Source organism: Camelus ferus, chromosome 13 (assembly GCF_009834535.1).
Source record: "Camelus ferus isolate YT-003-E chromosome 13, BCGSAC_Cfer_1.0, whole genome shotgun sequence".
Classification (NCBI taxonomy): Eukaryota; Metazoa; Chordata; class Mammalia; order Artiodactyla; family Camelidae; genus Camelus; species Camelus ferus.
The window spans coordinates 12,166,735-12,177,506 of NC_045708.1; the positions used below are offsets into that span (position 1 = coordinate 12,166,735).

At 51.2% G+C, this 10,772-nt stretch overlaps 1 protein-coding gene across 1 annotated transcript in view; it reads left to right on the top strand.

Moving 5' to 3' along the window:
* IGSF21 (immunoglobin superfamily member 21) overlaps positions 1–10,772 on the top strand; it is a 234,752-nt gene that overhangs the window by 29,172 nt on the left and 194,808 nt on the right. The gene's annotated exons all lie outside the window — the stretch shown is intronic.

A 10,772-nucleotide genomic window follows, 5' to 3' on the forward strand; every position in this document is an offset into this window, starting at 1 on the left:
TTCATCATCCACCCAACCAGGCCTCAACTGAGAGGGAGCTGGGCTCTGAGCCCAGCAGATAAGATCCCAGGCACCGCAGCCGATCCTGGTGGCCTTGCCAGGCAGTGGGCTGTGCTAATTGCTCTGTCAACAGTGGACCTTGTTTGCATATATGCAAATTGGGGGGCTTATTAGCTCTTCTCCCAGATGGGTTAGTTCAGGCCTCAGCCTGACCCCTGCACTGCCTGGTTTGAAGGCTTCACTAGCCAGTGGGATGAACGCCCATCCAGATGGAGGACTCAGCAGGCAAGAGTGGCCCGTGGCCTTGGCAGCTGAAGGGTCCAAACGAGACCTGAGTATTCTGATGGGGGAACCGGAGGCTGTGGTCTGATGTTCCTCTGACTCTTCCAAACTGGGGGACCCCAGGATATCCCAGAGCCTGACCTGGGCCTTCTTTCAGGGCTAGGACATGAGTCTGACCTTGGTCCCACACATGCCTAGTATCAGCAGATGTCCGCTGTCCAGCTGTGAGGGCTCCCGCAGACCGACGGGCATCTGCAGAGAAGGACCCTGGGCCCGAGCCCTCGAGCCCAGCCAGGCAGCTGCTCAGAGCACAGACATCGTTGAACCTCATCGGCCCTTCTGTCAGGCTGGGTTCAGAATACAGGGCTTCAAGTCTGCCCAGTGTCCTCCGCCACCAAGGGTGTCCCCTCTATCCCATAGCCAGGCCCTCAGGCTGGGCCCTCATCACCTGCCTGGGTCACCACAACAGTCTTATCCCTGGTCTCCTGCTTCCGCTCCCCCTTGACTCCCTCCTCCTCCTGCAGCCCAGCTGATCTTTACAAACCGCAAATCTGATCACCCTCTCCCTTGCTTAAAACTCTCCATGGCTCCCTGTTGCCCGGCCATAAAGTCCAAGCTCCTAACCTGGCCTATACCCATTATGTGGATTTCCAATCCCAGCTTTTCTTGTCAGTGTCTAACACCCCCACCCTGCCACCCCCAAAGAATTCCTTGAGGCCTGGACCTAGTCTTTTTGGCTGGCATGTCCTCAGAGCCTGGCAGAGAAGTTACCTTCTCAGGGAAGGCTCCTATGAGATCCCCCCTTTCTGGATTTTGAGTCCCTCAGGAATCATCTAATGCAGATGATTCAATGGGTCTGTGCCCTCATTTCTATGTCTCTATTAAAGGATTCTAGGTTTCTTTTCAGGGTGAGGGTCTTGTCTTAGTTAGATTGGGAATTCTCAAGTAATAGAGGGGTGTGTCTCCTCCATCAGATTTGGACCTCTTCAGGGAGGGGCTGTGTCTCCCCCATCAGACACTTGTTGCTTCAGGATGGCAGGGGCTCTGTCTCCCTACATCAGAGGGGGAGCCCCTCAGGGTAGGGTCTGTGCTCCTAGACCTTATCACATTTTGATCTAAGGGGAACATGAATGTCCATTCTGTCTGTTTTTGTTCCATGATGTTTTTACATGATCATCTCAGAAAAGACACGTGCAGAGGAAGGAAGACGGGATATGGGGAGCTGTCTGTCCCCCTCCCTAGGATAGGGCAGCCTCTTAGTAAGTCTGAATTGAGTAGGAAGGACCAGGGTCCACAGGTGACTCACAGACACCCCTGCCCCCTGCTCCACGCTTGGAGCCAGGGCCCTCACACCCCCTGCACCCCATCCAGCCAGGTCCTGCCCGGGGGTGGGGCTGCTTCCCCATTTCCTCCCACGCCAAGTTGGATGTGGCTGAAACAGCTGATTGAACTCCACTCTCCAACCTGGATCCCTGGCCCATCTTTCCTTCCACACCCGGTTTCTGCCTCTGCTCAATCCTCATCTAGACTAGCCTGGGTCTGGAACCTTCTGGAAGCATCTAGGTCCAGTCCCTCAGCTCCCTGAGGACACCAGCTGGACAGTCTGACCAAAGGAGCCTCCAGTAAACACAGCCACCAAGAAAGAAAGCCTTGGACCCTCCAAAGTGAGCGCCCCTCCCCTACCTAAGCGTTATCAGTCCTAACCTCGCAGCCCCAAGGAACCTGGACAGAGAGGGGTGAAGGCCGGGCTGGGATGGGCAGAGTGCTGACTCCTGTTGAAGCCCTCTGTCTGTGCGACCTTGAATAACTTTTTAGTCTCGGTGCCTCAGTTTCCCCATCTATCAAGGGGGAGGACCCTAGTGATGTGTTATTACCATGGGTGAATCTCGGGTCTTCAGAAAACATACCTTCCTGTTGGTCTGAATGATCTGACTTTAAAAAAAAATCACTTTTTTCCCCTTATACCCAGAGGCTGGAGATAATTTGGAGCATATAGAGAGGCACAAAAAAGAGAATGCCACCACTCAGATGACCGCAGTTAGCTCCACGGTGATTGTCCTGCCAGCCGCTTCTGCTCCCAGAAACATAGAATTTTGGAGAGGAAACGGAAGGGAATTTGCAGGATTTTTTTGGTTTTTTTTTTTTTAATTATCATTGGTATAGGTTTTGCGGCGAGATGGCGGCTCCTTGCCTTTGTTCCCTTACCCTTGTGTGGGTCTCTGAAAGCCACCCATTACCCTGTTTTTGCCACCAATTTCCTCAATTCATACTCCCTATAAACCACCATGGGGAACTTTATAGACCCACAAAGGCATTCAAAGTTAATGGCAAAACCAACCATGTGAAAACTCTGCTGTAAAACCCAGCCCCCTCCTCTTCCCAGGGCCCGAGTGCCCCTGTCCCTCCCAGGTCCTGGAGGCGGCCCATCCCTTGCTGCCCTAGGTGTACAGGACACTGGGGCAAGGGACAGGGTGAGGGGTGGGGGGCAGGGAGAGAGTCCTAGGGGTGACCTTCCCTCTGCCAGGACACAGAGCGCACACGTGACCTTGCCGACGCAACACAGCAACCATAAATATCAGGACTGTAATTTATGTAGATGTGTGGAGTCCAAACAGAAGGGTGGGGAGGAGCTAATGAAATGACATCTCTCATGTCAGCGTCTCAGGGCAGGGAACATAGCAGGTTCCTCACACGTGGGGCCACTTGTTAGCCTGTGGATGGAGGTTAGATAAATCCAACCACTGCCCTTGGGCTCCCCTGCTCTGTGAAGGGATGGAACCCAGAACTGGGAAGGACTTCAGCCACTCCTTCTTTCATCTCTTCAATAAATACTTCCAGGCTCTGTTCCCTCTTTTGCCCACGCCCTCCCAGGCAGAGAGGGAATGACTTTGCCTGGCTTGGTCTTTTAGGAGAGATATGCACAGCTTCTGCCAGGGCAGTGAACAAAACATGGACTTGGCACTGAACCTGGCTCTGCTGTGCGACCTTGGGCAAATCACTTGCCCTCTCTGATCCCATTTAGATATCCATCTAATGGAGAAAACAAAGGTATTACGAGGATTGAGTGCTGTGCTGTGAGGAATCAGGCATAGGGTAAGTGAATGATAAATGGCAGTTTCTTCCCATCCTCCATTATTCTCCCAGTTTCTTGCAAACTGAAGGAACACAGAATCTTTGCCTGTTTGTCTCAGAACTCCCCCTGTTGGAAGCCTTTGGCCTAGCAGGCTTCAATCAGTTTGGGGACTGCCCCTCCCTCTCTTTCAGATGAAGAGGCTGGTGGGGGACTGGGCAGGGGAGTAGGGACTATAGGCGGAAGTGGGACAACTCTGATCTATTCTGGGCCCTTAACTGACTCAGCGGGTGACCTTGGCTGAGTCACTGCTCCTCTCAGGAGAGGCTGGACCTGAGCCAGTGCCCTTCCTCCTGGGCCCTCCGGGAAGCATCACTCGAAGTTAGGGAGGGGTGATAATGCGGAGGGATCAGGCTGCTCCTTCCCCCAACCCCCGCCCAACAACACCCCTGCCACACTCCTACTCTTGGGGATAGAAATACCTACTTTTAGTCCAGGTAGAGGTGGGAGGAGCTAACCTAGAGGATTATTCTGTTGAGCCTCCTGTGATGGGTGAGGAAACTGGAACTGGTTTCTGGCCGAGGTCAGAGCCACAGAGGGTCTCAGGTGGAACCAGAATCTGGCCCGATAAACCCCTCTCCCCTCTTTCCCCAGCCCTCTTTCGCACCTCTTGATACACAGCACATTCACATCTCTGTGTCTATCTTAGCGGATCCTCACAGCAAACCCTGTGGGCCAGATAACATTACCTCTGATTAATAAATGAGGAAAGCAAGGCTCAGAGAGGTTAGATGACGTACTCAAGGTCACACAGCTAGTTAATGGAAAGGTCAGAAATAAAACATATCTCCTAACAGATGCCAAAAAAAAAAAATAATAATCACCCTTGATTTCTCTCCTTCTAGTACTCTCCTTGTCCTGGTCGCTCTGCCCCCAGCACATCCCAAATCTGGCTGTTTCTCTGTTGGCCACTGCCACCCCCAGTCCAGGTCATCACTGTCATTCTGCGGCTGCCACAGCCTCCCCCAGCTGGTCTCCGTGGCTGCCACCCTCACCCTCCCTCCCTCTGCTCCTCAAGGAGTCCAGAGAGATGTTATTAAAATGTAAATCAGACCAGATTGCTTCCAGGCTTAAAACCCTCCAAGGTTTGCCATTGTACTTGAAGTCAAATCCCCATCCTCACCCTGCCTCCTCTGGCGGCTGCCGCCCTCTGACCCCGCCTTGTCAGACTCTTCCACCCCAGCGCCGCTCCCAGCACTCTGGCCTCTACTTTCTTCCAGGTCCTTGCGTGTTTCTGGCTAGGAGCCGTCCAGTCTGAGGGCCTTTGAACTATGAGTTTCCTCTGCTTGGATCCCCCTTAACAAGGTCTTCCCATGGGTGCCTCCTTCCCTTCCTGCAGGGCTCAAATTAAGTCAGGGGGACTCTAGCCCCGGCCACCCCATTGAAATGTCTCCTTCCTCACACTTTCTATTAACGCATCTGAGCCATCCTTTAGGGCACTTCTCAATATCATTAATAATTTTGTTTGGTCATTTCTCTGCTTGTTCATCATCGGATTCCTCGCTAGCATATATTATTATGATTATTGAAAAATTTGTACGTCTTTCATACCAGGACTGTCCTAGGTATTTACACTCATTTAAATTCACAACATCTCTAGGGGGAGGGTATAGCTCCGTGGTAGAGTGTAGGTTTAGCGTGCACAAGGTCCTGGGTTTAATCCCCAGTACCTCCACCAAAAAAAAAAAAAAAAAAAAGAAAAAAGATTAGTTAAATTCACAACATCTCTGTGAGAGAGGTACAATGATGATCTCCATTTTACCAATGAGGACACTGAAACCCAGAGAGGTTAAGTAACTTGCCCAAGGCCACACAGCTGGTTAGTGGTAGAACTGGGATTTGAACCCAGGCAATCAGCTCCAGAATCCAGGCCACAACACCAGACTCTAGGCTGCACCAGGGCAGGAGACAGGCCTGTATTGTCCCCCACTGTGTCCCCAGTGCCTGGTGCAAGCTCTTTTAAGGAGAAAGTGCCCAGCAGATGTTTGTCGAGTGAAAATGTGGGTTCCAGTGGGCAAGAGATCTCATATTATAGCTTATTTCATTGCTCAGAAGAAACAGGGAAATAAAAATAAAAAGTGGGAAAAAACAAGCCTGTATAATTTAAAGAATGAATGTTTTATCCTTGAATGAGCGAGGTTGTTTCTATTCAAGTACAGAGTAGCCTGCCCGCCCCCTTGCAAACAAGTTCATGTTTCATATCCATTTAAAAAGCCAGAGCATAAATTCAGCGCTTGAACTACGTGTCCATGAGTTCTTACAGCATCATCAAGACATGCTCCCCAGCGTGTGGTGCTGTCCCTGGGACTTGCGACAGTCTAGGCTCACAGCTGGGGTTCCAGGGCCTGCATTCTCTACAGTATCCCTGCAGCCCACCTCGCCTGGACCAACAGCCAGGCCAGCTGTGCATCACCCACACAGGCCTGCATCCAAGTGCCCCACCTACGTTACAGCCCCTGCTGGTCAGCACTAACAGACAGGACCAGAGAGCCTATGGGGAGGAGTGTGGCCATGGTGGGGAGTGCCTGGGGTTCAGGAGAGACCCTGGGGGCTGGGACAGTCCCTAAGGCTTCAGGATGAGGGACAGACTTGAGTGGCCTTATGAGACAAGGATGACATGCACAGAGGGAGGGGGTGGGCATCCCGGCATGGTTCAGAGGCCCAGACTCATCTCTGAGCTAATCATTAGTGTCAATATCATGAATGTTTTCGAATCATGGAACTAATGTTGCTAATAATAAGGGGTGATATATCCTGACTTCACTGCTCTGGCTGGGTGCCCGGCCAGCCCGACCTGCCTCCCCAGCGCCACTCAGCCCCTAGGCTCTCGGTGGCAGGCCAATCCCACAATTGGCCCTAATAGGGCTTTGAAACATGAGCAAGCCATGGAGACCATGGATGCCTCTCCAGGAGTTCCTCCAGGGTAGGACCCTGGCTTCATTTATCTGTCTCTCCAACCTGGCTCCATCATTTCCCAGCTGTGTGACCTTGAGCGAGTCATTGCCCCTCTTTAGTTCATCGTCTGTAAAATTACCTAGTGTCAAAGGTGGTTCTGAGAATTCTCTGAGATAATGTGACTGCAGCACTGAGGGGCACACCTGGCGCTGGTTTCCTAGAAGCTAATAATTGTTACCGAAAGTCACGTGTTCATTAATACACTAGCAAGAATGTAGGTAGGCTTTGGAACCAGGTTGATCTAGGGTGGAATCTGCTGCTGCTCACTCTGAACCTGGGCCACTCTGAGCCTCAGTTTCTTCATCCAGAAAGTGGGGATAATAGCTACATTATGGGAGGTTGGGAAGATCAGAAACAGTCCAGATAGAACACCTGGCCGCAAATACTTAAGGTGGCTTAAAATTAGGTTCCTCCTGTGCACCAATCACTGTGTCCCATCCTGGTGATACTGGTCCAGGATTCTGTTTTAGCTCCAGAAACAGAGAAAGGGTGGCCAGGGACAGAAACACTGGTCTCCTTGAAGAGTTGCTTGCAAGGCTGTGTGAAAACAGGTATGTAAATTTCTAGTTCAAGACCAGGCCGTCCACAAATGTTCCACCCTTCCCTCCTCCTTGGATTCTAGAAGGTCTATTTCTCAAAACCTCCCGGGGGACTGAGATTCCTGAATTGAGAGCAGTGTCCTCCAGGCACCCCTGTGATCTAGCTACCCCATCAGGGCCATCAGCAGATTCATCGGGACAACTGCCACTTAGCCATGGTCTTACCAAGTGGGGTCACAAATGTCAGTGCATTCTGGGCTGTTCAAAATGGAGAGTGTCTGATTGGCCAGCAGGCCTCTGAGCTGACGAGGCAGCCCTGGTCCCTGAGCCCTTTCTATTACTGCATCAGCCTCCCCACCTTGGTGCCTTCAAGGAGAGAAGCAGGGGCAGTTTGCTCCAGTTTGCACTAGAGAAAACAATGTTTCAGGTAGGTTATGTGACCTGAGCAAAGTGGCCGTGTGGTGAAGGATACGACTCAGCCACCATGAGTCAGAGACTTCTGGGTTCTCAGGGCCTTTGCACGTGCCATGTCCTCTGTGTGTAGTGGTATTCGCTTGCTTCAGTTAGGTCTCTGTTCAAATGTTCCCTTCTCAGGGAGGCTTCATTGACAACTTGTAATAGTCAAGGTAATTAACACTTGCTGCTGTGAATGAATGACTCTGAACTCTTGGTGACTTAACACCATAAAAGTGTATTTGTTGTTCAGGCAGAGTCAAAAGTATTTATTCTTGTGTTTATCCAGAGGCTCTCCTGGGTGGCTCACCTCCAAGCAGTGGTTTGGAGATCATAGCCTTTTTCATCTTGTGTGTCTGTCATTCCTGGGGGTCCCTTGGGGCTCTCCGCTGGCTCTTCCATATTCATTTGGCTGAAGAGTAAAGAAGAGGAGACCACAGAGGGTCTTAACTGCTGTGTCCAGGGCCAGGTCCACAGTTACATCACTTACGCCTGCTTACTAGTGGCCAAAACAGATCACATGTCTTCAGTGGGAGGGGACACTCACTCCATGACCACGGGCTGTGGGGAGGGGGGCTGACTATTGGCTGACCAATGATTCACCCTATGGCAAAGGGATTCACAGGATGTTTGGAGCCAGGCCTGAAAGTGGCATCTGACAACTTGCGACCTCCTTCCATTGACTGTAACTCAGTCACGTGCCCTCCTTAACTGCAGCGGGGCTGGGAAATATTTCTGTCTGGGTATGGGTGAAAACCAGCAGTTTCTGCCTCATCATGTAGTCAAAGAGAGCCTTCTAGGATTTCCCACCACAAGGGTGACCAGAGAATTTGTCATGCAAACAGGGATAATTTTAAAGGGAAAGGAGTCACTAATGATTATTCACCAGACAAAAGGCTTAAACCAGGATTGCTCCAGACATTCTGGGATGTGTGGTCACCTACTCTCCATCCCCTGGGCTTGCTTTATTATTCTTTGTCGCCCTTGTCTCTACATGACATTTACCATCTATTTAAATGGTCACTGTTCTATTCTCTGTCTTCTCCATGAGGATGTGGGTTCTGTGAGGGCAGGGACTTTTCTATGGACATTGACTGCTGTCTCCTCCATGCTTAGAATGGATCTGGCACATCATAGGTGTTCATTACATGTTTGTCGAATGAATGAATGAATGAATTTATTTAATCATCCACAGATTCATTTTGAGGAAAAACTGTGTTAGCACCTAGTGATCCTGCCCTCCTGAAACTAAACTTTAGTGGGGAAAGCTGCCTCCGAATCAGGAAGAATAAATTTCAGGGGCTCTGGGTGGGGTCAGAACAGATCCCCAGAGGAGGTGATATTTGAGCTGAGGATGTTTAGAAAGTAGAGACCACGGACTTGGTTCTAAACAGCCTGGATCTCACAGTCCAGTTTGGCCTTTTAAATGCTGTGTGAGCCTGAGTAAGTTATTGACCTCTCTGAACTTGAGTTTCCACACCTGGAAAGTGAGACCAAGTGTCCGTATCTTTGTAGGCTGAGTGATGGTTGAGTGCCATCTTCCTGGTGTTGGTGGGGGGCCAGCAAATGGTGTCAGTTGTCATCATTGTTATTTCTCTTAAGTAGATTTTAAACTGGAGCCTCCATCACTATGGGTTTGGCCTCTGGCATGTAGGGGACGTGAAGCTCCGGCCATACTCATTATGTGCCCCCTTAAAGCTCACCAATGACCGCTCCCAAATCCCTGGTGAGGAGCCCTGGAGAACCTGATGCTGCTTCCTGCTCTGGGTTCAGCCCAGCTAGTTAGCAGCTGTGTGATCCTGTAGAGCTTACTCAGCCTCTCTGAACCTGTTTCTTTGGAGTAGGGATATGACAAGCTACTGGGCTAAGGCGAGGACTAAAGGAGATGATATAATTAAACAGCCTATCACAGTTCCTGCCCCACAGCTATGATGTAATAGCACAGGGGCTGACAGCCATTGATTGCTCTCAGTGCCAGCCAACTATGGTGATGTCTGCATTTTTGTTTGGGAGCTCTGGATGTGAGCCTCCAAGGGCACCCAGGTCCCGTCCGGCAGCAGGGGCTCCGTGGCGCCGAAGGGAGAAGTGTGTCTTGAGATTTGTCCCTATCATGCTCCGCTGGCTTGGAACAGGTGGCTGGTGATGAGGGGGCTGAGAGAGTGACGGAGATGTGCCCGGGCATTGCTTCAGCTTCAGCACAGACCCTGGAACAGTTATGGATGGTTTTGTCCTCTCACGCTGTCTGTCCCATTACTGTCCTCGGATGGCCATAATGGGCTTCGGCAGGCTTACGCTAACATCCTCCCCTCCGCTCAGCAGAGGAGGCTCAGCCAGAGGGCTAGGGTAGGGCTCAGGGCAGCTCAGGAATCCACGGTCCCCAGGAATCAAAAGGCTGCAGCCTGGGGCTGGACTCACTATCCCTGCTCAGCCAAGCCCTGGTGACTTGGCTCGTTAACAGGGAGGAGAGAACAAGATAAAGTTACCAATGAAACAGCAGCAGCCACAGGCCTGGGGGGTAGGAGAGGAGGGCAGTGTTTACTCTGAGCCCAGGGCCAACTGGGCATGGCCTCCTGTAATCCTCATCGCCCTGTGGATTATGTGATTTGATCCTCTGTACAGATGAGGGGACTGAGGGTCAGGGAGGTGAAGCAATCTTCTAAGATGAGACAGCTAGGGATGGCGAGGGGGTGGTGGCTGGTAGAGGGGGAGGGACCAGGACTTGAGTTCCAGTTGGTCTGAGGCCCAGACGTGTGTTGCTCCCTCGACCCCTCCCAGCGCCTATGTCATCCACCCCCATGTACCCAGAACTGCCAGTGCTTTATCTCATTTCACTGGCTGCTGATGGATCAGTAGCCCTTGTATACTATCAAGCCCATGCGTTCATTTAACAGATGGACACACGGAGGCCCAGAGCATGGAAGTGACTCCACTGTCACGGAGTGAGTTAATTACAAGTGTCCATCAATTCTTTGGTCCAGTGCCTTCAGATCAGTGTTGACACCTGTCTGTGTTGTGTTCATTAATTTTCATGCATTTAGGCAGGGCACACCTTCCCCATTTCACCCCAGTCCCCACCACTCCCTATTGCCTTCGCCTGGGCTGATTCTCTCATTCATATGTCTTACCTGATACCATCAGCATTTGCCCCCCTGCCTGGGCTCTCCTTCCAGGAGACTTTGCTAGAACATGACCTTGGTGCATTGCTCCCTTCTTTTGAGCATGTCATTGCCCCTTTCAAGGCCTGCCAGTCCCAATTCTCATTTTAAACCCTTTTTTTAAATCTCCCTCCTGAATGAAAAGTTCCCCATTCAAAGTCCACTCCCTCAGTTTCCTCTGACTCTGCTTGGTGCTGAAGGAAAGCAAAGGGGAGGAGCAATCACCCACTCATCCTTCTCTTCCCTGACCTCAATGCC